This window comes from Neophocaena asiaeorientalis, unplaced genomic scaffold (assembly GCF_003031525.2).
Source record: "Neophocaena asiaeorientalis asiaeorientalis breed wild unplaced genomic scaffold, Neophocaena_asiaeorientalis_V1.1 scaffold249, whole genome shotgun sequence".
NCBI lineage: Eukaryota > Metazoa > Chordata > Mammalia > Artiodactyla > Phocoenidae > Neophocaena > Neophocaena asiaeorientalis.
Window position 1 is genome coordinate 7,169,944 of NW_020172625.1, and position 6,055 is coordinate 7,175,998.

Genomic DNA, 6,055 nt, shown 5'->3' on the forward strand with positions numbered 1-6,055 from the left:
TTGTTAGTGATGCCAACTTTAAATAAAATTATATTTTCAGTCATATAATGAAACAGGAGACTATTTGAAATGTGGTGCTGTTACGAAGAAGTGCTGGCACACCAACACACATGGCCATCCTTTATTCAGCACTTTTCCTGTGAGGTTTTCTTCTGGTTTTCACAGATGTCTTCCGTGGCCCCTTCATAAGTACAAAGTCACTGGAACTTTAGAGATTCCCAGTTCCACACAGTAAATGTGATGTAAAAGGACATTTACAGATGCTTACTTCCCTGACCTATTTCTCACACTGAAATAATGAGTGAGAAGAGTAAAATGTCAATATAATACGATTTTAGTTAAGAACACACTGACAGGTTAAAAAAGCAATCACAAAAATCCAACTTTTAAATTTCTCAATCAATTAACACATCCCCAAGAAACTAAAGCTAACAATCGTTCATTCCTGGCCCAGGTCAGCCTCCTACAAACAAATGTTCATTGAAGTCTCATCTGTCTGTGAGCCCTTATGCTCCAAGATAGCTTTCTAGTATGTTGAGGAATGATTACTCCTCGTTTTCAGTGCAACAATATCTTTAATTTAATTATAAATGAATATTTGACAAGCCTTTTATAAAAAGGAAACATATCTCCATTGGTCTCTTACCAAAAGCAACATTCATCTATTATTCCTGGAAAAGTCTTTCCACCTCAGTTTCATCTGCCCATGGGCAGTCAAGAGATGATTCCATTTCTTTAATGTCCTGAAGGGTACAACTAGTGTAAAGCATTTAGATAAACTGCAAGAGAATATAATGCATCCGCATATGTAGAATGACATAACTTTTAAATAAATGAGTGGTGACATTTGTAATTTAAGTTTCCTTCCTCCTTCTGGTTTCAGATCTCAGGAATAAAAAAATGGTGAGTGTAATCAGATTATAAAGGCTAGGCCACTGATGGAGGTTTAGGGCACTCCTTCAAACACTCACAAATTGAACGGCATGTTAGTGATGGGCCTTGCCTTCTTTTATCAGGTATTTCAGGTTATGAGGGGAGGGTACTCCCGCAAAAGTTGTGAGACAGTATAATTGATTTGAGATATTAACTTGTGCTTTTTCCTTGATGCACTTTTTCCCACTCCCATCCACTCCAAGAAGGTAGTCAGTCCTTTCATGCTTTCTTGGCTTATAGGAGGTTTTGCTGTAGGAATCAAATGTCTTCCTAGTACTTGAAAGGATTATGCCCAGGAAGGGAAAGGGAGACAAGTATCTCCTGGAAAAGAGGAGGAAGAAGAGGATGTGCCCTCCAGAAGTTGAGGATGTGAAGGGAGATCTGGAAGTTCTCAATTGGAATCTGCAGCTGGCTTCCTCCCAGTATCCCAGGAAGTGAGAAGAGTTTTTGGTTAGGTGGGAATGGGATGGCTGCATGGTATGCTTGAGAGGCTGGAGTCTGGGCTCAGGTTCATAGCCTCTGCAAAATTTGCTGGGCTTCCAGATGGGACAGAAACCCAAGGCTCTCAGATTTCAGTAGCCTATATGAGCTAAGACAAGGCATCTAGAGGTAACCAAATGGGCACGAGCCCAAAGGACTTCCCCCAAATGCTTTGCTTTTCATCAGATGGATGTGAGTGAGAGAGCACCTAAGTAGGTTCAAATTGAATTATTATGGGAGTGGAGCTCAGAGAAAAGTCCAAGTTTATTTTAAAAATACATGCCCTTTCTGAGAAGACATTTACAATTTAGTTCAAGTTTAGTTTCTCATTCTGAGAATTTTTTTTCCCCTAGGAAATATCATTTTAACTAACTGTCCATCTCAGCCAAGGAAAATAGTGTTGGTTTCAAAGAAAATAAAAAATGTGAGGAGAGAGGAGGAAATTATTTGAGAACGACTTTTTCGTTTTTTAATGTTTTTGCCTGGGTAAATACATTAACTGGAGGATCAAATGACAAAATAAAAACTCAAGCAAATATCATTATAATGTAAGAAATCAATTCTTGTGGTATGGGGATCAGAAGGGTGGAATCTGTAGATTTTAATAGCCTGTTACCTGCATGTGTACACTGCAACAAAAGAATCGTGTTTGGGCTTTCATAATGTGAATCAAGAGACACCCGCATGGTTGAGTTATCTCATGAAATTGAGAAGTTATCGTTGGCAACATTAGGGTAACAAGGAGGTGACAGATATGAAACTAGACAAGAGTTCATTCTGTTGTCTTTAAACCTGCCCTTTTCCAGTTCCTCAAACAAACAAGGTGTGTGCTAGCTTGTGGTTAGAATTCTCAGGGATAATTTTTCTTCTTTTATCCTACCTCAACTAGAGCTAAGACGAAAGAAGGCAAATACTTTCACAATTTCCATGTAATGGAAAGCAGCCTTTTCCCATGAGATTTTGCCCTTTGAAGAATCCCAGCTTATGCCAGGGGTCCTACCTCCTACTCAGCTCTGGTCCCAAGCTTCGTTTCCTGTCCCAAGGGCACATCTAGTACTCACTCACCCCCTCTTCATGGCTTTCTTTTCATTTCAGGTCTCTGCTTTCCCACCAAGCTTTAAAAAAGTGATAGTTAAATTGTATTGATATTTTTCAATGTGCTTTACCAAAAAGATTTTTCTGAATATCAAATCAGCTATCTTGACCCCGTTTTCTATTAAATATATTTGAGTCAATTTTTTGCCCACATCACTACACCAAAACTAATGTTAAAAGATAATTTTCAGAAAAAGGTAAAAATCATGATTTTAATATAGATGAAAAATGAACGTGTGTTAAAGAAATTCTTTTATTCTTATGAATGGAACCAGGCCCATGCTATGACCGGTTCAAAGGAAAACTCAAAACAGTACAAATTCATATGGATTGAAGGAATATTGAAATGAATTGCAAATGGAGACAAAACTGTGGTTTTTCCAAGCCAATCAAGTCACTACCAAACTGGATAGAAAATGTTCATTAAATACTATCAGACAAGTCAGAATTTACTATCAGTTACCCACATTTACAAAGAGTTGCAAAACAGCTCAAAGGCAATGAACTGGGCTCCAATCTGATAACCCAGAAGGGTTGTCAGAAAAAGCATAGTTTCTATTGAAACACAAAATTTTTATCTACACTAATCTTGTCAAGGTCATTAACGACCTCTACACTGAAAAATTTAACATCATTTCTCAGAAATTATTTTGCTCTAGCTATTAACAGCTTTTGACATAACTAATGACTTCTTCCTTTTTGAAAAAAATGTTTTTGCTGTCCCCTTTGTCTGTTCCTCTGGATTATTTTCATAAACTCTTCTCCATCTGTACTCATTGCCTAGGTGATTTCATCCAGTTCTGGGGGTTTAAATACCAGCTATAGACTTAAAATTCCTAATATTATATCTTCAATCTTAACTTCTTCTGGGAAGTCCGGACACACTTTTTAAAAATTCACATTTACTGTCATGTTGCCATCTTAAAACTGTGTTATACAAAATTCTACTTCAATTTCTTTCGATCTATCTTTTTTTAACACATACACATACACACACACACATGCACATACACGCACGTGCGCACACACACACACACACACACACACACACTGATCCTCATGCAGTTCTAGTTACTCGAGCCAAGTGCATAGTCATCCTGGATATCTTCCATTTGTCTCTCCAGGTTCATTCTCCACCCTTCCACACCCTGATTCATGACACTGAAAGCTGACCTGTAGGAGCTAAATCAAGGTTCTCCCTTGTCCTTTGTTTTGCAATTGGTTTTAGTCAATGGGAACCTTTGCTCCTGTGGAGGCAGGGAAGGAAGTGAGGTCAAAGTACTGATTCCTTCATCTATATCCTCATGGTGCAGTTTTGAGCTGGGTGTTTTCCTTAAGGCAAGTCTGTTAAAATTCTGCTTAACACAGGTTTTTATATTCATTCTTCAGGGCATTGTATTATTCCTTGTGTTCCTCTATACCCTGCTAACATCTTTCTAAATAATTCCTTTATTAAACACGTCGCTAGTTATCTTAATTAAATGTGCCATATCTTTTCTGATAGAACATTGATACAAGCCCTGTTTCACATCCAGCAAATTCTCTTCATCTATTTTCAAAATGTATCAAATTTGACCATGTCTCACTTAGCATTCCCTGTCCAAACACCATCATCTCTCTTCTGTGTTACTGTAATAGCCGCTTCACCGAAATCCCAGAAGAGGGTGCTATAGAAAATGTGTAACTTTTCTGTGTAAGAAACGTTATAAGAAAATGTATAATTTTGAAACATAAAATTTATTTTTTCTACACTAATCTTGTCAAGGTCATTAATGACCTCCACGGTGAAAAATTTAATGTCATTTCTTAGCAACCATCTTGCAGGTGTGTAGTAGCTCTTTACACTTGCCCTTCTACAGTCTATTCTCATATACAAACAAAGCAATCTTCTAGAACAAATGTCATATCCCTTATGATCAAGCCCCCCTCTACGTGCTGTCTGTATCTCCTGGATCCTCAATCTACTCCAGCCGTTTAGATGTTCTTGCTACTTTTTAAATATGCTTAGCATACTCGTGTCTCAGTCTCTTAACTTGTCCGAAATGTGCTTTCCTTAGATACCCATTTAGTACTTACTTCACTACAACTCTTTGCATAAAGGTCACTTTATCAAAGGGAACTTTCCTCACTATCATATGAAAGGGCATCCTCACCCCTCTCCACCTGCATTCTCTATCCTTACTCTACTTCACATTAATTCATAGTACTTACCTCATTTGACATAATTTATATTTTGCTTATAGGTTTATTTGCTCTGTCCTTTTTGGAATCTAAGTTCCATGAGAGCAAGATCTTTGTTTTCCGGTGACGTTTATGCTGCGCCTAGAAAAGTGGCTGGATTATAGTCATACCCACTTAAACATATGTGGAGTGAAATGAAAGAATGAATAAGTGAAATATCAACTGATACAAAAATTACGTTTTGAAACCCTGAGTGATAAGTGGTCATTCCAAATCCTATTTGAGCCTCAACTATTTTTCAACAGGAAGCAAAGGAGTTCCCTAAATATAATCTCAGACATGATCAAATATTTGAAAGCTGTTGATTGGCCTCAGTATGACTTTAAAGCTGAAACACAAACAAAATCAGAGTTGTGCGACGGGTTGTAAGGAAGCCAATAATGAAGAAACCAGCTTGCTGGATAAACAGGTGGGCACAAAAGAAACTTCAGAACATCATAGTGGGTTCAACTCTATTTTCTTTGAGTAAAAGAACATAATTAGGGCTTCCCTGGTGGCGCAGTGGTTGAGAGTCCGCCTGCTGATGCAGGGGACATGGGTTCGTGCCCCGGACCGGGAAGATCCCACATGCCGCGGAGCAGCTGGGTCCGTGAGCCATGGCCGCTGAGCCTGCACGTCTGGAGCCTGTGCTCCGCAACGGGAGAGGCCACAATAGTGAGAGGCCCGCATACCACACACACACACAAAAGAACATAATTATGCTACTTACAATTAACGTTTGTTTTTTAATTAATAAAGATGCCTTGAATAAAATAATGATTGTCAAATGAAGTTCTAAACTCTCCATTAGAAAGGAAATATTAATGTATCAAATTTATATTGTACAGGCAATAGAAGATAAGCGTCCTTCATCATCCTTTCACACAACTGATTTGCTTTATTTTTACAGTTTTGTATTTGTAATCCCCCATACTTTTTATTATATCAGTACCTCTTAAAACTGGGCTCTAAGGAAGCAATCTCAGTTTCATCCTACACATCTCTGCTGACATTTCAACACCTCTCTTAAGTTCAGCTCTACTACCATTAAATTATTTTTTTCCATGACAGTAGTAGAGTGTAACTTGGCAGTTTTCTGAAGATTCCCAGCAACAAAGTCATCTGGAAGAGTCAAGTTCAAATGTCTATACATACCTTATTTGATAAGCAAAGAAAAATAAGACCTACTTAAACTTGCTTAAATCAAATGGAAATAGGGGAAGCTTATTGGCTTGAGTAATTGAAAAGGACAAATGATAATGGTTTCAGATATGGCTTGTTCCAGAAATTCAAATAATAGCTCTAGTACTTACTATGTCTCCACCTC